General features: G+C 44.1%; 1 pseudogene; it reads left to right on the top strand.

Annotated features, from left to right (window-relative positions):
• Nucleotides 1-5,751: 5,751 nt before the first annotated feature.
• Nucleotides 5,752-22,521, top strand: part of LOC147689299 (uncharacterized) — a 48,327-nt pseudogene continuing 31,557 nt past the window's right edge.

Here is a 22,521-nt window from a genome sequence, read left to right as displayed (position 1 = left end):
ATTCACAAACACCAACAGGTACAGGCAGGGGAAAAAAAATACTTTAGAAAGGTCCTTAAAACCCCACAAAATATCCCTGCTCATATCGTACACGATGAACTAGGGGGTGAGTACATTGAAGACCTAATAAAAGTTAGACCTCTTATAGCCTGGCTGAAGATCTGGACCAACAATGAGGCAGATCTAAGTAGACAAAACATCAAAGATTGTTTGAAAAGGTATCATGGACTGAGTATCCCCTGGCTTAAATATGTAAAGGGCATATTTGAGGGTATTGGCTGCTTGAACCTCTTCACCAACCCTGAGGAAAAACCGCCCAGGACAAACTGAGAGTTAAAAAAATATTTGGGGAACAGGTTGCCGCACGTAGGGCTGTAACCGAAGATCAAAAAGTCACAGTGGGTGCTTACAGACTCCTGAAAACAGAGCTAGGAATGGAACCCTATGTTGCACTAACACATAATGCACAGGATAGATTTTATATGACCAGTTTTAGGCTCAACCTTTTACATCACATATTGGCCGACCCTTCAGGTTTTACCCCATTGGTTGAGCAGAAGGGTACCTGCGGCTGCGACAATAGGTCTCCGCAGGATACCCTTCATTTTGTATTGTTATGTTCATTTTATACTTTACCCAGGCGTACGTTTTTAGTGGGTATTTTAAAACAAGCAAAGTTTAAACACGCTAAGGTTGCACTATTGTTTTTGCAAAGGGCTAATGATCCCTATACCCTGTTTTGTATAATGTATTTTATCAAGATCTCTGTAAGGCTGAGTAATTCGAGGGGGCGGTGTTAAATGTACTGTTTGTAAACTGTATAATCATGGGTCAATGAATTGTATTTTAACTATTTTTTACTGTTTTTATGCACTTTTATGGCATTTTTTAAATACCTAATAAAGTCAAATTGAATTGAAATGAAGTGACGCTTGGATCAAGTTGAAAGGCTGGCTGACAAAGGTCTTCGCCTGTATCATGTCTGTAAATTTGATTATGTGGTGACCCTTGAAAATAAAGCCCGAAAAGATGGAGTAACTCTTTCTGCTGGTGCTCTAATACCTTTGTTGCAATTTTCTACGCAGCATGTGCTGGAATGTGTGCATGGCTTCAGTTTGTCTATGATTCTCGAGACATCTCTAAGAATTCATTGCATGTCCTGCACAGGCATGTTGGATTGTTAAAATATGCAAGCAAAGATGTGATGCTACAAAAACCTCACCTTTTGATCCATGTATGAGAGATCTGCCTCAGCCCAGGGTTGTAACAGCTCCATTTAACACAGTTGTAAGCGGTATTACCACATGAAAGATGGAGTATTTCATGGACAACCCATCATAGGGATCTGATAGTTCGCATGGTAAAAGTACTGCTGCAGTGTCTTCTTCCAGTGGTATAACAGGTCCTCTCTAATATCCAGGAAAGTGGCTTCCTCGGTAAATGATGCAGGACATGAGTTCCCTTGGATACTTTTTTATGTTCGCTTTTTTTTTAACTTAGCATTGTCCCATGACCTTCAAGGAGAAGAAAAAAACAGTACTAAGCGGGTTAAAAGGACTTATGGAGAAGTCAAGAAATGGCTCTTTGGTTTGAGTTAAGTTCTGGATAATTATCATGTTATCAAAAACCGATAAGTGAGCCGCTTACTGCCCATGCTTGGAACACGCCCTATTCTAGATTGATGCTGATGCATTGATCAACTTGTAGATCTCGAACAATTCTCCTGTGTGATTTCCTTCTTTCCCAAATGTATTGTAGGAATTTTTGGTCCTCCGTGCTCCTCTGTGGAATCCTTGCATGTGGTTGGTGATTGTTTTTTTGTCTTTGGGTACACCAGACTTTTACTGGGAGTTGGATCAGTCTCTACAAAGCTGGTATTGTTCCAGATTGAAACCATTGTATTTTTGTACAACCTTTATTTTTCGTTTTCATCAAACATATGGCAGCAATACAATCATGACAGAGTAATGTATAGGTTTGGCATAGGAAATGAGAACATACATCAAACGATAATGCCAAGCAGTTCATATTCACGTATTACTATTACAAGCGTCCTCACCCAGTTAGCGGTCCTGTCTCGGATTCATGCGAAGCATTTAAGTCCATGTTGGGGTTCAGAAATGAAAGGCATAATTCCCTCCACTCCCTGAGATCCCCCTCTAGTTTCTCATCCCTTCTGCTTAGTTTCATGTGTATCAATGTTATTGCTACTCTGCTTACAGCTAATACCAAATGCAGTTGCAGTAGCTTATGGCATCTTGCCATTTTTTAACATGGCCTAGCAAACAGTGTAATGGTAGTCTATCTATGTAAAAGCCCGTACCCCTTCGTACATCTGTCACCACCGAGTCCAGAAAGAGTGTACCAAAGGGGACATCCACGCCTAGTGTAAAAATGGGTTCCCCCCACCTCACACCATGGGCAATCATCGGACGGTCTTGAGGTGATGCGGCGGAGTCTCTCAGGTGTCACGTATGTCTGATGCAAAAAATTATAATGCACCAGCTTGAAGCGGGCATTGCAGGATACTGTGCATGTGAGTTCAGCGACTGAGGTCCACGTAGTGTCCTCTAATGGAGTGCCTAGGTCTACATCCCATGATGCTCGTGCTTTAAGCGGGGGCCAATCGTGTCCAGCCTCATTGCTCTACATAACAGGGTTATCAGGAGACACAGGATAATAATATGTCCAGTGTGTGGGTGGTCTGTGGGATAGCAGGGTATTCAGGCCACGGTATTTAGAATAATTCAGTCAAACCAGCATAGTGTAAGTAGTGCCCCTGTCCCAATGCATAATCCCCACTAACCAGTTCGTATGTGATAAAAGTTTCACCAGGGTATCAATCACTCATCACCACACAACCATCGTCCCTCCACACCTGAAAAGACCTTTGAGCCATCATCTGCTGTACTGGCGCCAGAAGCTGTATGGGGAGTTCCCGTTGGAATGGGGAGTGTTTCAAGACCTGCTTCATGTACAGCTGCCAGATATGTGCAGTGTGTCACACTATGTAGGGTCTATCCTCAGTAACCCCGCTCCCTCCATCAAGGCAACAGGCAATCGGTCCACGGACATTGGGCCCGTCAATAAGCATTTCTCTCCTAATTGTCCACCTTATCAAGCCACTAAGCTGCATGTTGTAAGTGTGCTGCGTAATAGTAAAAGCCCAGTCTTGGTACTTCCATCCCTTCCTCTTCGTACCGCCAAGACAGAGTGTGCAAAGCCACTCTGCTTTGGCGAGCAGCCCAAAGTAAGGCGGTAATTGCAGATTTTCAGTTGTTTGAAAACTGCCTTGGGTTGGGAATAGGGTATAGTGAGTTTTGAAGTATGTACAGGCAGTGGGGCAATGCCACCTTCTTGGACACTGCCAATCTGTCCATCAATGAGAGCGGTAGCATGTTCCAAAAGTAGAAAAGGTTAAGGAGGACCCCTCTTGGTGATTATGTGGGACCAGGGGGAGAATTTGTAAAAGTATGGGGTGTCCCGTTTGTACAGGCCAAATGGCCTGGTCGTCAAAGGAGGTGATATGTATACCTTTGGCTAGTCAGGGGTCTAAATGAGCCGAGTTAACTCTTTCACGTGGGGTTTACAACTATGAGCAACAAGTATCTGATGTACAAATCACTGAGTTCTAAGAAAATAATTACAAAACAAGGCAAGATAATATAGCTGTATATAAGTTTGATTATCAGGTGACAAAAATGTAAACTAAAACAGAGTACTTTGGTAAAAAATATACAAATGTATTCTTATTTCATATACATTTCATTAATTCATCACGGTTAAAAACAACAATAAAAGCAAACATATAACTAATATTTTCACATAATGTCATACAGTACGTATTAATAAAAATGGGGTACAACGAATTTAAAGAATCACAGGTAAAGTCGACGCAGCGTTTCGTTTTTCTTATACGACACCTTCTTCAGGACTTTCACTTACTCATTTCGGTATTCACAGAAGTTAGGAGTCCTAACTTTAGGACTCCTAAATGCCTTCTGTGTATACCGAAAGTCTTAAAGTTTGGATTTTTCACAGTTTTAGGACTCCTAAAATGAGAAAAATCCTAACTTTAAGACTTTCGGTATTCACAGAAGGCATTTAGGAGTCCTAAAGTTAGGAGTCCTAACTTTACTACTCCTAAACTGAGAAAAATCCTAACTTTGAGATTTCGGTATTCACAGAAGGCATTTAGGAGTCCTAAAGTTAGGAGTCCTAACTTTACTACTCCTAAACTGAGAAAATTCCTAACTTTGAGACTTTCGGTATTCACAGAAGGCATTTAGGAGTCCTAAAGTTAGGAGTCTTAACTTTACTACTCATAAACTAAGAAAAATCCTAATTTTAAGACTTTCGGTATTCACAGAAGGCATTTAGGAGTCCTAAAGATAGGACTTATAACTTATGTGAATACCGAAATGAGTAAGTGCCTTCTGTGCATACCAAAATGAGTAAGTGCCTTCTGTGAATACCGAAATGGTAGTAAGTTTAGGATTTTGTCTTAAGTTAGTTCTGTGAATCGGGCCCTCGATCTCTTCAGGGCCATATGCCGTGGCAGAGGGTAGCAGCGATGGTCGAGTCCCACCTCAGCCGGGGTCAATGATCTGCCAATCCTGTCCATAATTCGGGCCACATCACGGTCTCCGCTATGGCCCAAGCCTCGATCATAGGCCGCCATTCACAATGGCGGGTCCTCCTCACTGCCCGGTGCACTTGACTTTCGACCGTTATCATAGGACACTTGACATCTGCTGCCCGTGGGCATCAGTTAACACTGTTTGTTGGCTTCTTCTGGCAGGATTAGACAGGAATACTCAATCAGGCTGACTGGGAGCTCCAGGGCTCACGTCCTGTTAGCGATGTTCCTGGCCACGCCCCCCTGATTGAAACCCTTGTTACCCTTCTTAGGTTTTAGTTGTCATTTCTTTAGTTTGTCAATGGATATCTTTGTTTGTTAGGAATCTAGGATCTGTTCTGGGTCATTTACTGGTAGTTCAGTGTTGTGTACTACATTGAATACATTCTTGGGCTGCAATTTAGAGATGCTTTTAAGGGTTGTGACTTGGTAGGATTTTATTTATTACAATTCCTGATTGAGCAAATTGGTGCCTTAATGGCGGCAAGATATACATTAATGTCCCACTGTCCAGCAAGGCATTGCCCAATTGGACAAGAGCTGTCACACACCATCCTCAATCTTCCAGTGAGTGGCCTATTAGGTCCAACAAACCTTTTAATAGGGAGACCCTAGCCTTGCTCTATCCCCAGTCCTCGGAGCTAAAAATGAAGTTTAAAAGGTCTGTGATGGGGTTTATGGCAGTCCAGTCTGAATGAATGTGGATGGGTGTCGCACTCTTTCAACACATTAATCTAATTTAAACGGTATGTGTGCTGCTCTGTATTAATGCCTGCTAGGCATTGCTGAATAAACTTTGAATTAAGGCCTAACCCCTCATGGGCCGCTAGGACTACAGTGCGCACTACTTATATAAAGTATAAACATTCAATGAAACTTTTTCAAGTTAATCCACAGTGTATTCAATGCATTTCATTTATTTTGATCATCAATAGAATCAAAAAGTTATTCATGAAATCAATTCATTAAGTCATTCGCACTATTCTGTATTTATAAACAATTTTCTTGAACCACCACCCAATGCATTTCGGGACGTTCTTGTCCCTTCGTCAGGGGTTCCAATTGTCAATTGTCAATTGTCAACTGAAAAGAACAAGGAAACAATATGAACGATGCCGTATTACATACATATTTACATTAACTCAATAGTCATAGAAAAATGTCATCAATATAGCGTCGAAAAAACACAAGGCCCTCTTGCCAAAGAACATGAGGAGGAAATCTACCACATCAAAGAGGATTTGTCAGCAAGAATGGAAGCAGAACCGTGGGAAACATTTTTGGCTGAAATGGAAAGTAGGTTGGATAAATATGGAAAAGAACTTCAAGAAACCAAACTCAGGAAATTCAAAAGAGACAAATTTTTTCTAATTTGGCGTTGTTCAGAAGATTCATTGGTGAACAACATTACTCGTCTCAACTCAGTCGATCCAGGGATACAGTTCACATCCACGATCAGTCACGGAGAAATCTCCTTTCTAGATGTCATGGTACAACTGAAAAATCAGGCCATTGAAACCAGGTTATTCAAAAAACCGACAGACAGAAATAACACACTGCTATACAGTAGCTTTCATCCGAAAAATCTGATTGATAATTTGCCAACATCTCAATTCATGAGAATTAAACGTATTTCTTCTAATGGGATTGATTGTGCTGAATCATTGCTTGAACAAAAGGTCAGGTATATCCAAAGAGGATACCCAGAATCCTTACTAAACAAACAAATCACAAAGGTCAAGAACATGGAAAGAAGTGTGTTACTCACAAAAAAAGAAAAAGTCAACACCAACAGAATGATTTTTGTATCCAAATGTTCTTCGGCATCTAGAGATATTAAAAGGATAATCTCACGAAGATGGGAACTATTGGAAGTGGAACCCGACTTTGGGAACCTATTCATTGATAAAACATTATGTGTATACACAAGAGCCCAAAACTTGAAAGAAGTGCTTACCAAGTGAACAAAAGCTAAATTAAAAGGACGATCCTTCCGTGGCACTACCAAATGTTGGAATTGCAACAACTGTAACAACGTGATATTAGGGAATACATTACTACATCCCAGGACAGGAGAAAAAATATCACTATATCACACGTCTGACTGCAATACTGAGTTTATTGTATATTCAATTAAATGTCCTTGCGGACTGTTATATGTGGGTAAAACCACAAGGAAATTCAAAACACGCATATCTGAACACAAAAGTCGCATACGGAACCAAAATTGTACATCACCATTAGCTGTACATTGGATTGAAAAAAGACATACTATTGCACAAATCAAATGTCAGATCATTGAAACAGTACCCCGACATGAAGGTAGAGATAATGATCAGGCACTCCTCCGTAGAGAGGCTTTCTGGATAAAAAAACTACAATCTCTGACCCCACAGGGGCTTAACGATAAATTTGAAATGAGTTGTTTTCTGTAAATACATGTCAGGGGCATGATGACAGCCTTAAATAGCCTCTTAAGAATCCTATGACTCACAGGACATACACATCTGACTACACACTAGATGTCAGGGTAAAGTAAACTGTTGCTTTTGTATGAGAGTTTATCACCACAGACATTTCAGTTGTAAATAGAAGGCAGGCAATCCATAATGATGTTGATGTCAATATTATGTATGTCAAGGTGTAAATAGTAGGCAGGTAGTTTTAGAATGATTTTGCTTGTAGTTTTATATTTAGTTTTATTTTTACATTTTATAGTGGTCATCTGTTTTCAATTTTCTGTGGTTTTCTTTAAACTTGAGGCACTTATTGTTTCTTTTTGACTCTTTGTTCGCCACATAAAGCTATCCGTGGTTTAATCATGACGTTTCGTTTTTCTAAATAAGGTACTGGCGTAATTTTGTAGGGTACGTACGGACACTCATGTTATTTATAAATATGATCTGTTTTCACACGAGACGAGTTGTTTTTTATACTTCGCATTTTTCATACATCGCAATTGCAACACGGCTAATCTACTCGCACTTAGTGCCGATAGGATGAAGCAGTTCAGAGTCTGCCGTCTATGTCTATCCATCACCCGGCAACTTTGTTTATAAACCGAGCACGATGACACGGAAGTGCATCGTTGAATCAGCTAGGCGGGTCCGTTTGGAGCCACTTGTGTTGAACACAGGTAAACCGCGTTCGCCAGTCGACTTTAACTCTGTTCATCAGTTCGATGTGTAAAGGGACTGATGTTACCCTCATTATTTTTCTGTAGGAACAGAAGATTCTGCATACAGACCAACTCCATAGGTTCGGTTGCACAGAGGTGAGCGTATCAACATATTAATGATTTCACACAACGCTAACATTATTACGCTGGCACTAAATGCAGGATACTTGTTTTTTAACAGAGTCGGCAGTTTCTAATTCTATCTCATACGGTAATTGAACCATGACGTTCGTCTGTTCGCTAAGGTGAGCATGAGCCGTTTTTATAATGTTTACGTAGATCTCACACAACGCTAACATTATTACGTTGGCACTAAATGCAGGAAACTTGTTTTTTAACAGAGTCGTCAATATCTAATCTCATATGGTTATTGAACCACGACGTTCGTCTGTTCGCTAAGGTGAGCACGAGCTGTCTTCAAAATATTTACGCAGGTCATGGCGTTTACATTGATTAGTCAAGGTGACTGTTTGGTTTTGCATTTCTTTTGAGTTCTGTCAGTGCCCATCACGTTTTGACTAAATACGTTTTGGTTAGATTTGGAATTAGTTTACTTTTACTTAAGGTTTATGTACTTTACATTTGACCATCTTTCATTGCATTGTGATTTTTCACCTGTGACATGTGAGAACTATGAATTAGTCCTGTTGCTATAAACATGAAATGTCTCTCTTGAAGGTTTGACTTTTTATGTGATGTCTGACTATTGAGTTAATGTAAATATGTAATACGGCATCGTTCATATTGTTTCCTTGTTCTTTTCAGTTGACAATTGGAACCCCTGACGAAGGGACAAGAACGTCCCGAAATGCATTGGGTGGTGGTTCAAGAAAATTGTTTATAAATACAGAATAGTGCGAATGACTTAATGAATTGATTTCATGAATAACTTTTTGATTCTATTGATGATCAAAATAAATTAAATGCATTGAATACACTGTGGATTAACTTGAAAAAGTTTCATTGAATGTTTATACTTTATATAAGTAGTGCGCACTGTAGTCCTAGCGGCCCATGAGGGGTTAGGTCTTAATTCAAAGTGCAGTCTGAATGGCAGGTGGTGGCAATGGTGTGGCAGGAACCATCCCATATTTGAAGCCCCTCCAAAGCTTATTTTGAGAGCATCAGGACCACCGCAATAGGACCAGGAACACCGCGTTTCCCTGTACTCTAAATGAAGTGGGGGGAACAGAAGTGGGTATATGAGGCTTCTGTCCCAGGGACTTCATGACATGGAACCTGAGACTACGGCCAGTGAGAGCAGTACCAGATAGACGCTGATTATACTGGTGACCCCTCATCCATGAGTGTACCTCTAATGTGATTAAGGCATCAAGTTTAGGAAAGCAGAATGTCTCCTAACGTACAAAATAAAGTGTTGAACTTGCCTTATACAAGAATGAATTATGCATTCCTCTAAGAGAACGTGTAGAGAGATATTTGGCAGAAGGGGCTGTGAGTACAAGTGGATTGTATCTCAATGGTTTCCTTACCATGGGTATTTTCTAAAAACATATGCTTCTATAATGTGCCTTACAGTATGTCTATGTGGCTACTATGTATGTGTGTGAACCTTAATGTAAGCAATACTATTAAAAGGTATAACCACTTTCCACCATAAGCACTGACTACCAAGCCAGAAGGAAGGACAGAAGGATGAAGAGTATCAATGCGGATAGTAGATTGCTTTGTATTTGTTAATGATTTAGTTTCCAGATAGATATAACAGTGATGCATCAGAATATTGAATAAAGAAATATCATCTTTCTTAAATATTATTCTATAAATACTGTAAAATATGATGTCTATTATTAACTTCAATCGGTCGATGTTCTGACAACAATATTCTGTTCCCACATCAGCTGTAAGAGGGACAGAATAGGATGAGTTCAATGGAAAAAGAAATTATGTTTTCTCCACAGACGACTGACAGACGATGAAGAGCTTCTCATAGTTCTTGCTCTGCTAAAACAATCAGTGCCAATCCAGCTACAATATCTAAGCTGAAAGAATGGCTTATTTAATTCAACAAAGATCAAAAAGTGCATAACGCAGAGTATTAGCCAGGATACATCAAAGCGGGGATGTCGGTCTAATACAGACTACCTGTGGTTCAAATAAAAAAATACGGTCAAATGAATTGAAATTACCGATCCCCTGGGACTAAGGACAGTATTGAAGCTATGACACATAAGGATATTTTTAACCTCATATTAAAAGATAAAGCATGACAGAGCATTGTAGTTGAAATCCTCTGTTATTCCATTAGGGCTGCAAGTGCTGAGAGGTAGCTTCCTATGAAGTTAAGGAAGGTACCTTCAAATGCATTAAGAGACTAACTAGAAATGCACTTATGTGCGTCCGTTCTTTAAACAAAATGTACTAAAAGAATGTATTGCATAAATGTAAACATTATAACTCTATAGATATGAAACTCAGTTTTCCCTGAGGTTTTTCTGCCTATTTGAACATGTGCATATCAGTTCCTCCTGTCATCGGAGAACAAAAGAGCACCATCACACAAGTGCATCCAGATGGTGGTAAACGTAAATAATTGTGAACATATAAAAACACAGAAGGGCCTGTGCACAAACTTCATATTGTGTTTCGCCACAAACACTGTAATAATTCTCGGGATGATGATGCTGCTGTGAAGGGAGGATCTGTAGAAAGGGATCCAGGTCAAACTCTGACAGAAATGACAGGAAAGGGGTGAGTATGCCCGACTTGAAGCTGGCGGTCCGGCTTATCAGAAAGCCAACTCGTAATGCAGACCGTGGTGCAACTTATCTGTACCACCCTATGGCAGCTGTTTTTCCCCGACCACGACCCCAGCATTTGGCTGGAGATGTCAGCTGCATTCTTTGCAAAGCCAATACGTGCATCTCATAATATGGCGTTTGGACCGCCAAGCCCGCGGCGGTTGGAGCACGGTTATGGCGATCCATGGACTACTGAACTCGTAATAAGTCCCTAATTGATTTGCCCATAATCACAGGATGTTGAGCTGACACCGAGACTTGCACCCAGTTCCCGAGTCGGTAGGTCCAGCTGTTATGCCACATCCTCTCCAACCGGACCCGTTGAGTAGCCGTGTATGATTGCAGCATTTGCCTGAGGGTTTTACTGCCCTAAGAACTTATCCCCATTGGACAGAGTAGGTAGGGTCCAGGATCTTTCAGCCCCAATCTTGGAAGTCTGCCTCGGATGTTGAATTTGATTTTACAGCGAAAGATGCGCACACTAACCGTTGGAGTAGATTCACTGTCAGTTGACCATGGCCGTAGCAACCACAGGTTCTCATTCTCAAGTGTTTTTACCCCGGGTGGTCTTTCAAAACTAAAGACCAGTACCGGCTCGTAGGAAACAAGAGTGGAGGGATGTTGGGGTACAAAATACCACCCAAAAAAAACCACTTACCTCCTCGCCGCATTTCTCCTCCGTCGTCCCTCGTTGTCTCTCCGTGGCTGGAATGAGGAAGCACCCGGCTCCCCATCGCCAATCACAATGCTGCAATGCAGCTTTGTGATTGGTCTGAGCGCCATGGTTTGGCGCTCAGATGAGCAATGGGAGCCTGGGCACGTTCCTCACCAGGCTGTGCAATGCAGCCTGGTGGGGAACATGCAAAGTGCGCATGTCTGTTTGGCCGGCCCAAGACGTCCGGCCAAACAGACAGTCATGCACACTTGAAGTGTGCAACCATCCCTGTGCCACCAGCCCCTCCCCGCCCTAACCCGGCCACGAACCTACGAAAAATAAAATGATAATAACTGCGTTATTATCATTTTTTTTCTACTCTGAGAGGAGTGGAGCGACGCTCCTCCGCCTCAGCAGAGGGGCCGCCCCTTCCCTCCACATACGTTAATTAGCTGTTCTAAAGCATGCGCTGTGCTAGTGGTTTCAAGGCGCTGAGGTTAAGCAGTAAACTATTTTGAAAAGGGAGACACAAAAGTTCAGCACTTGGTCAAAAGGTGGGTTGGGTTTTCCGGGAAAGGTGGAAGACTGCGAGGGATGATCCAGATCAAAGGGAGAAGGAATTCCAAGAGGTCGGAACTCTACACCCAAGACCCACGCAGGTTCCTTGAGCCATCGGGGTTGGGATGCGCCTGCTGGCTTAAAAAATAAAATACAGTGGCGCTTTAAAGATGATATGCTACCAAAACTTGATAAAGCTCACGGTCACCTACCGTTTCATGGCCCTAAGATATTTCCCACTTTACATTATTTTTTTTAAAGCTTCAAAGATGGTATGTTACCAAAACTTAATAAAGCGCACGTTCACGTACGTTTTCATGGCGCCTAGATACTTCCCCATTGTTAACTGGTTGCTTCTGGGACGATAAATTATATCAGGGAAACAAAATACAGCTAATGAACAGCACCTAGTTTTTAACTTCACTTTCATCCACCTCCGTTCCCACTGCCCTGCTCGCTTGATCTAAAACACCCGCAGCAAACTCCTGCAGCCCCTGCTGGTTTTTAATATTAAAACCAGTGCTTTAAATGGAAAACAATAAGTGCAGGTACTCAACAAATTGAGATGTTAGCTAGGGGGCGGGGCTTGGGTGTGGTTAGGGGGCTGAGTTTGCAGCTGGGTTAGGGGGCGGGGCTATTGGCAGTCCAAAGGGATCCATCCAGGGGCACACATTTAATGTGATTGAGATTTAATTGGTGTGCAGATGTGCATAATGATACGAAATAATTTCAGGTATATTTTGATTATTCCATTTCCCTTATACATACAAAACAGTGCATTTATTATGAAAGTGAGCTTCTCATGGTGCAACGCCTAGATCACATATGACTTGCACAAGACAGTTTCCTTAACATATTTTGGAAAGGTTTAACTATGGTTAACCCTCTTGTCTTTTACAAAGCAACACATGGCCATGTAAGGTGGCCTTCTGGTGCTTGGAAAATCTAACTTTAGTACTGTGTTGCCCTTGCAACATCTAGCATGATTCAAGAGCAATGCAATTCAATGATAAATCGGTCCCTCTGTTTCAAACATAAGTCCAGTAGGACAGATTCATGGAAGATTTTCAGGATCTTCAATTACGGGGACACATCAGAGGAGGAATAGGATAGTGTTTGTTTCTTCTTGAAACTTGTTTTATTGCAAAGCATGGAAAGCATGACAGAGACTACAGATCAGGTTAATGTAAATACAACACATGTGGATGCTGTTCGCTGTAGCACTCCGTGTGTTTTCAGGAAGAATCTAAAATAGACATATGTGTGTGCAGATTATATTCATATAATGTTGTATCCCTGATGCTAAATGAAAAGACTAAACATGTTCAGCATTTGTCTCTGATATGTCCTGCGATCTACAGTTCACAAGTTCAAATCTCAGCAAGTCGAACTCAGCTTTTTATCCTTCTGAGGCCTGTGAGTTGAGGACCATTAAAATAGGTAGTAGTAATGCTGTAACACAAAAGAAGTGACAATGGGTGGTTTGGATCAGATGATCACAGAGAAATCAGTCCTGTTTTGAAAATAATGATTTTAAAATCCTATGTACTGGGTGCCCAGAGAACAGGATAGTGAAGTGATGGAGAGGATGTGCAAGGAGAGGTACAAATTCTGTTGCTTAGCCTTTTAGAGAAGATGAAGACCTCTGCTCTCTCCAGTACAGTGAATTTTAAGCTTACACTATAAACCAAACTTGGTCTCAAAGTGATGTTTCATGGTTCTATAACACCCTCAATGGTTTCAAGTCACAAGATGACAAACAAGAAGGCAGCCTCCGTTTTTTACACATAGAGAAACATTGGTCCAGACTCACAAAATCCTTCTCCTTATAGGCAGGGCCACTGGTATTATGTGATTGTGCAGCTGTGGTGTTTTACGCATAATTGTAGATTTGACACATGTGCCACATAATTCATACTCTGCTGCATAATCTGCAGATTTTAACTAAAAGGATGTTTCTAGCTCATACGGTTCAAAAGTTACTAAAATTGCCTTTCTAAGTTTCTACTTTGTTTTCACAATTGCACGTATAATTGTTTTTTTGTTCACCAATAACAGTGGAGAAGACAGAACAGAAGTGAAAATATACAGGTGATATTTTTCCTTTATGTATTTAGACAGTAGCCATTAAGAACTAGGGGCCCGATGTAGGTAAACGCGATTTTCCGATTTCAAAATACCGAGGCGGGCCGAATCGGTATTCTGAAATCGGAAAACGAGATGTAGGGAAAAAAAAACAAATGAATACCGATTCGGTCGGCATCGGTAATGAGATTCGGTACGTTCCGATTCAGCTCGGTCCGAATCGGAAAGTACCGAATCGGCCAACAACGAATCGGAAATCACCGAATCGGCTACCACCGAATCGGATATTCCCGATTCGGCGAATACCGATTCGGTAAAAGCCGATTCGGTAAAATCCGATTCGGCAATCATAGATTCGTAGCCATGAAAACAGACCCATGGCGAAAAAGCCCATAGGAATGCATTGAATGAACCGAATCGGCTTTTACCGATTCGGATAATACCGAATCGGATTTTACCGATTCGGATATTACCGAATCGGTAAAAGCCGATTCGGCAATAGGCGATTCAGCCAATGAGGTGGCTCCCCCTCCCCCACCCAAACAGGGAGTGGCAACCCTGGCAGGTGCAGCTAATTAAGAAGTTTCTGGAAAGCCTGCCTGAGCCCAACACTCACAGTTAGCAGCAGTGGGAGAAGGAGGTTGCCAACTGAACTGGAGAACATGGCAGAGCAGTCAGGAAGCCAGAAGTCCTCCCAGAAGAGGAAGCCCAAGTTCACCACCACCGAACTTCAGGTGCTGGTTGAGGAGGTGGTGAGGGTGCACCGCCAGCTGTTTGGCAAGCTGTCCCTCAACGTGCCAGACAGCACCAAGAGGAGAATCTGGGCCGACATCGCCCAGAAGGTGAATGCTGCGGGTGTCACCCCCAGGTCCATAGAGGAACTGAAAAAGAGGTTTTATGACATCCGCAGCCTCACGAAGAGGAAGCTGGCTGACATACAAAGGCAGGCTGGACTCACTGGAGGAGGCAACAACCCGGCGCCACCCCTCACCGAGCTGGAGGAAATGGTCTCCAGCACCATTGAGAGGGAGAGTGTCGTTGGAATCGGGACCCTGGACAGCTCTGCGAGAGCTACAGCTACAGGTAAGAAGCATGCGCATCATGACACACCCTACCAGACACCTCCCCATTAGACACAATGCATAGGCAAACACCAGCACTGTACTGTCACCAACATACAAGAGACAAGCATCATGGTACATGTAGTCAGCAGAAGTTAGCCAAATATGTCAGTGCAGAATCACAAGACAGGAAACAGTGTGACACGGTGTAAGGAGATGCAAGGACATGTGGAATGCCATAATTGTACTGACTGTAATACATCGGCACTCAGTTTACAAATGCTTCTTTGTACCTAGGGGCCCCATCAGGTGGAACAACTGTGACAGCAGAGGGAGCAGCAACGTCCAACACTGCAGTCGCAGGGCCGAGCACCAGCCAGGCTGGCCAGGAGGAGGATGAGGAAGGAGACACCCCAGGGCTAGGAATGGAGGGAGTCCTGGTCATTGACTTCCAAGCAGTGCACTCCCCAGTACTGCCCAGCACACCCCCCTTGCAATTCTCACCAGAAAACTCCCCTACAAGGCACACCATTCCGCCTACACCAGCTCCTGCCACAACCGTGGCCTTGCCACCTGTCCAACCTGTCCTGGGAGCAGGGGCTCAGGGACCGGCCAGCTTCACACTCCCACCAGTGGCACCCCAGCCCACTCAGCAGGCCGGAAGCAGCAGTGCCCGACGCCGTGCCATCACCACCACTGCTGCACCAGCACGGGAGGGCAGTGTGTTCCTGGGCCTGGAGGGACAGATGGTTAAAATCCAGAGGCAACAGGCAAGATCCACCATGGCCTGCCAACGCCAGCTCCTGCAGCACAACATGCAGATGGGGGAGTTGGTGAAGGGATTCCAGGCTGTTGTGGAAACCAACAAGGAGGTGGCAGCAGGGTTAGGCAGGCTGACCACTGCCATCACCCACTCATCTGCCAGACAGGAGGAGCATGAGCTGGCGCGCAGGCGGGATGCCCGGGTGCTGAACCGGGCCATGGCCCGCCTTGCAGCGGCGACGGCACAACTGTGCCATCGCAGCTCCAACCAGGAATCTGTGCTTAGTCAGCATACGGCTGAGCTCACTAGGGGGATGGCCAGGATCACCACGGCTATGGAGGCCATGATAATTTCAAACACCGCCTCCAATCCTGCCCTGGACCTGGGTGATGCTGGAGACAGCAGCAGCCGCAGCAGCCCGGCCAGCGCTGCATCTGAGCCACGGAGGAGCACCAGGCGATCCGCTGATGCTGCTGGGCATTCGGAGGGGGCTGAGGGACACCCCAGTGGGTCTGGCAAGCGGGCAAAAAAATAGCCTGGCAAGGGGGGATGAGGCAACCAGAACCCTGGACTTTATTTGATTTTACATACTCCATTTTTTGATGCACATCAGTGCTGTAACTGTGGTGCAACACTATTAAAATTTGTTTTTTGCAAGCAACATTTAGCTGTCTTTGCATCTGTACTCAGTCAGAAATAGTTCTCAGTGATCTCCTCACGTCTGTATCTGCCATCACTTGGCGTACACACCCCAGCTGGCTGTGTCAGTGGCACAGCTTCGTCGTCGTCATAGTCCTCGTAGTCAGACAACTCCACCTCAGTGCCCTTCTTGACCGCAAGGTTGTGTAACATTGCACATACAGCTATGATCTTGCAGCAGGTGATGGGGGTATACTGCCTTGCACCTCCACTCTTGTGCAGGCATCTGAATCTACTTTTCCAGATGCCAAAGGTCCGTTCAACAACATTCCTTGTGCGTATGTGGGCCCGGTTATACCTCCTTTGGCTGGGTGTGGAGGGGTTGAGGTAGGGGGTGAGTATGAATGAGCGGAGGGCATATGCACTGTCGCCTGGAAGAGAAAGGGGTCACATTAGACACATGCATACATGTATTCCACCTACCTACTATGTGTTATGGGGGTCTGATGATGTGTCTCACCTAGGAGGTATCCTTCTCCAAATTCGCCAGCCATCAGCCGTGCATATATGCCGCTCTGTTGGAATATATAGGAGTCATGGGTACTCCCTGGAAATTTTGCTACCAGGTCTGTGATGGTGCACTTGGCATTGCAGATCACCTGCACGTTGATGGTGTGTGTAGATTTCCGATTGCGGTATATGTATTCGGTGTCCGCTGGTGGGCAAATCGGAATGTGCGTGCCATCTATGCAACCGATGATTTGGGGAAATTGTGCCATCTGGTAGAAGTCAGCTTTAGTTTGTAGCAGTTCTGCGTGGGTTGCAGGGAAAGAGATGTATTGGTCCATCCTGTCTATCATGGCGTCAAGGAATATGTGGAAGAACCTTGACAGGCTGCTCTGGCTCACCCCTCCTGCTGCTGCTACTCCACTTTGATAGCTGCCAGACGCAAGCAGGTGTAGGCTGCATAGCACCTGGACGTGCGCAGGGATGGCGTGTGCCCTTGGGGTGTGGTGGTCCAAGAATGGCTTAAGGTCCCTGATGAGCTCAAGTATGGTGTCAGAGTCCAGCCTGTATCTCTGTAGGATCTCAGCCTCAGTGAGCATGAACAGGGTTATCCTCTGTCTGTAGACCTGTTCATTTCTTAGCCATTCCCTCTGTCCTTCCTGCTGTAGCCGTAGCCGCCTCGCAATGACATAGAAAGCTGCCATCCTGCAAGTTGCAATGCATTTTGGGACTGTTTATATGGGTTGGAGTTGGTTACCACCTGATTGCAATCCATGGTAAATACCGAGTGAATTCTACCGATTTTGAGCCGATTTCGGTGTTTCTGTGCCTCCCTACATCTCCCCAACTGTCGGAATCGGGGAATTTCCCGATCGGAGATTCATACGAATCGGCATGTTTTCCGATTCGGCTCATGTCCGATTCGGTATTTGTACCGAATCGGTAATTGGACCGAATCGGTGATTTTCCGATTCGGTGTCACTAACGAATCGGTAATTGGACCGAATCGGTGAATTTCCGATTCGGTGTCACTAACGAATCGGTAATTGGACCGAATCGGTTATTTTCCGATTCGGTGTCACTAACGAATCGGTAATTGGACCGAATCGGTGATTTTCCGATTCGGTGTCACTAACGATTCGGTACATGGACCGATTCGGTCTTTGCATCCGATTCGGTGTTTTTCCGATTCATACATATCCGATTTTCGGTATGTACGTATCGGATTCTTTCCCATTCGGTACTCATTCCGATTCGGTTTTCTATCCGATTCTTTCTGTTTTTGGTTCCCTACATCTCGATGGCTGTTTACCGATCGGTAAGGGCCAAAAATCGGTATTTTCGGCCGTTACCGATCGGTAACGCCCTACCTACATCGGGCCCTAGGTCCTGAAGAAAGCAGTGATAAAGCACATCACACTTGCTGAAACATGTTGACCATACTGAATAACAGATATTTTGTTAAATCTGTTTGTTTATTCACATTTTAATATTGGGAGCTTTGAGGGAACTGAATAAATATATGCATCCACTCAATAGTTACCTAATTTTAACATCACACTTTTTTTCACATTCACTTTGGCACTGTAATTTGGTTACCCGCATAACAACATTTTGACAGTCCTCACAATATACTTTAGAAATTTTCTAAAGTTATACTACCATTGTCAAACTGGTAGTAATACCACACTTTCTCCTGGGCAAGGAGAGCCCAGATGATGTAGGGCGGACTCAGGCGGGAACTGATGGGCACTTTTCTCCACAGAGGAGAATTAGTGTACACTAAGACACATAGTCACGTCACTACAATCACCATACAATGTGGTTTTTTGTTGTTTTCATAGTAGATTCTGGTTTGGCCTATTCGACTCCCAGACACTATTTTTAGTTGTTTACTAAAATTGCATCGACATGTGTTGCCGCGCAGTGAAAGGCCCTTTTCAAAGTTTGACTGGCCACCTTTCTGTTGCTCATTGCTCTATTTGGGTGTTAAATTGGTACTAAGGCGGTGCAACCAATGCCCAGACTGTTAATAAGTTTAAATATGACAAAAATAATAAAGTAATACTATCTCAAAATGTGCCGCATTATGCCTAATAATATGCTGTATCTAGCTGCATAATTAACTCAACCCTGCCACATAATGTAGCCACCCCCTACCGCATAATTCCAGTGTCCCTGCGTATAGGTGAATTTTGACCACACACAGATTCCCAAAGAACACTTGGAAGTTCAGAAAATAGGTTGCAAGGCCACATTAGCATATGCACTCCTTCCCAGGCAAACATTTTGCATGTGAGGACATGACTACTTGTGTAACAAGCACACACGAAAGAACATCCTTCATTAAGAATAATTGTGACACTTCTGTAGTAAACTCTATCGTTTACCTGGACTCTAGGAGCTGATAACAGGTGTTACCCAACTGAATATTACTCATTTTGTTGAGCTCAGCGGGGTAAAAGGCAGAGTGGACCCATTGAAATTCGAACATTAGACTTTCAGGTGAATCAAAGATCTCTGGATTGGTTGCATTAGTCCTCTGAACTATCTTATCATCTGCCAATTAGAAAGGAATGCTCTGCTGCACCTTTGATTTATCTTTTCCGCCTTAATACAGCAGAGGAAGGCATTGCAGTTTAATTTGCAAACTCCATCCCAAAGATGACATCCCAGAGTGGTGGGGTACTGACACATATGAGTTCCTTAGGGCATGGGCTCCCCTTGGTGACGTAGGCGCAGCGGCACCTGGGATCAGCAGGCTCTGGTCACTGCACCCACAAGGCTCACCTGAGCCCATGCACAATACTACTAATGCATGGAGGACCAGGCGGACTTTACACATATAGAATCTGTTCTTGCTGTCTCCAGTCTCTGCACAGAGGCCTCGATTGTGAATTCAGAGGGGAGTACCTTGCCTCACTGTGTCCCAAATCGGCCATTATGTTTAGACTTTCCTTTGCTTGAAATCCATCATTCTTGAACCTGACATGCCACCGCGCTAGCACCGGGTGAATTTTTATTTTTGTATTCCTAATAACAGGGAAGTAAAGTTTGACGAAATTCTGTGAAATTCAATTCCACCGATCACGCAGAAAGAGGCCAAAGCCCTGAGAAGTGGCCTGTCGGGTAGTTCATGTGGTTTTCTCTAATAAAATCAGACCCACACAGACTACACAAACTGCACAGTTAAGTGGCATTACGAGCAGCTCGTCTGGTTCGCCCTGGATCCCATGGGATCCAGGGAGAACCAGACGTGTCCAGGGCGGGAAAAAGAGGGCGCGCAGAAGTCTACCTGGGGTTAAATAGCTCATCCTTGCCCCACCCTCCCTACCTGTGGAATCCCGCCGGAAGTGCGTCATAAGTTGCCCCGGAAGGACTTCATGTCCAGTAGCCAACCGGCTACTGGACAGACAATGTCAATGTGAAATTTCAAATCTAAACATTTCTCAAATTCACCACTGAACATATTTGTGCAGTGTTTGTGCCCCAGTTTTACAAGTTGATAAAAATGCAGATTTTTCTTTAAATGCTGGTCAACTCTTCTTTTACACATAAGTCACTTCTGCAATTTACATGTATTGCATTATACCTGAGAATTAAGGCTTTAATCCACTGCTGTTTATTAAACGGCAAACGCAACTCTGTGCTTTCACCTAGGAATTATATTCCAAGTCCATGTTTTGTCTTAATGGACACTAATTTTCGAATACCCTCCTGGGAAGCACACAACAGCATTTTTTGTATGTCATTGTTTTTAACAGTCATCTGTTAATACACATTTCTCAAGTTCGTCTTAGATCAAAGTTCTTAAAATTTTACATGGAAATGCCACCTTACTGAGGCCGATGTTCGGACTGTCACCTCCTGAGCACGACACTTCCTGCCTGTCGTGGGGGATCCCTGGAAAGCCTCACCTACATAGATACATCTCACATAGCCCATCACCTGCTTCATTCAGCTCCTCACGAGCATACATACATCTCCATAGTTTTTCTCAAACAGAAGAACAGCTTCCCTTCACCTACTTAAATACAGCTCCCATCTGCATGCATACAGTTTCCGTTCCATCCCTGGCCTCATCTGCACAAATACATTCTTCTTAAATCCAGGTCTGCATAAAGTACCCACTGCTTGCATAAACACAGCTCTTTTATACACCTCCCAGGCATTAAAAGAGAACCCATCTACTAGGGCTAGGCTGAGGACCAAAAGCAACCCTGGCACAAATGCTCAAACCAGTCCAGTTCCCTTCCTCCCTTCTGTCCATCCATCCAGTCTCACTCCGCTCCCTTCCCCAACCCCCTCACTTTGATCTCTCTCCCCTTAAAGTTCCTGCAGTGCCTCTTGCAGCTAAACAAGAAAGTGATATTAGGGCCAGTAGCCCTAGGACTACATAGCCTAGCCTCCTACAGATCTAGAGCCCACCCATTCCCTCTAACACACGAAGAAAGTGCAGTAAGCATAGACAGACAGCCCACGCATCATAGATTAGGTTAACGCATTTCAGTTCCTGTCCCGCATCACCCCACTGAAATGCAATGTCACACATTACCAGTGCCGCTTTGCTTCGGCATCCATTGCTGGAGTCGCTTGACAGCACAGCAGGTTACATCCAGCGTGATCCCCACTACAGTGCCCAGAGGGAGTCAGAGAGCTCGGGGTCAAGCGGAGGTGGAAGGTTGCCATGGGTATAGTCACAAACCTGTGCCCGGTTTGTTTTGATCACGTGGTTGCAGACACCGTGCCACACACCTCATCACCCTCTGTGCTCTGATGGGCCAGGCCACTAGTCAGCATAAAGAGTTGAGCTAGTTCATTATCTGTGAAGGCCAGCCCTTCAAAGTGCCCCAGTAGCCCGGCAGATCAGCAAATTCAGAAGAGAGAGAGCCTGTCTCTAACAAAGAAGCAAAGAAGCCTGGCTGTTACCAGCTCAGGTGCATACTGACATGGTCGAACTGGGAGAGAAAATATGCCAGAGGACCAGGAAAGTGACCCATGTTTGCAAACGGTGGCAGCTTTAAACTTGTAAAGTTTGTGTCCCACAAAGCGTGAGTCTGAGAGCAGGTGCTGCGTGTCTTTAAAAGGCACAACAAGCACGGCTCTCAGACAGCGGTGCACTTAGCAGATTATCTCAGGGTCATCACTACCAGTGTAAAGCAGGAAGGCAATCAATGAACGAAATAACCTTAAGTATTGCCCGGCGATGTTGCCTCTTAACCCACAAAATATTAATCAATGAAGAGGCAGGCGCTGGAGACTGGAAGGCAGGAAACAAGGGTTTATTCTCTCCGGAGGAGAACACATCAGATCAGACCAACAGGAAATCTTCTCGAGGTGCTCTAACTGCATATCTGAGGCCTCGCCTCTTATACACGCATTTATGGCAGGAAGACATTCTTTATTACAATAAAGGTTCTTTGAAGTATGAAAGACATTCCCAGAATCTTCCGCTTCAGGCCCGTTCCCACACACCCTTACAGTGAGAATCCCCTCCCCAGTCACAATACAGGATCGTTATCAGACGGTAGGAACAGCAGGGCATTCCGCCGATTCCCGGAATGCGTGTGGTGTGACGGATCTCATGGGGTGGGGGCCTTGATCTACTGTAATTCCTTTGGAGAGGGGTGATTCTTTACAGTCGGGGCCATAATCTACATCCGCAGGGCTAGGT

The sequence above is a fragment of the Lissotriton vulgaris genome, chromosome 10 (genome assembly GCF_964263255.1).
Source record: "Lissotriton vulgaris chromosome 10, aLisVul1.2, whole genome shotgun sequence".
NCBI lineage: Eukaryota > Metazoa > Chordata > Amphibia > Caudata > Salamandridae > Lissotriton > Lissotriton vulgaris.
The sequence above is the reverse complement of the archived record's forward strand: the minus strand, read 5'-3'. Positions and strand labels throughout refer to the sequence as shown.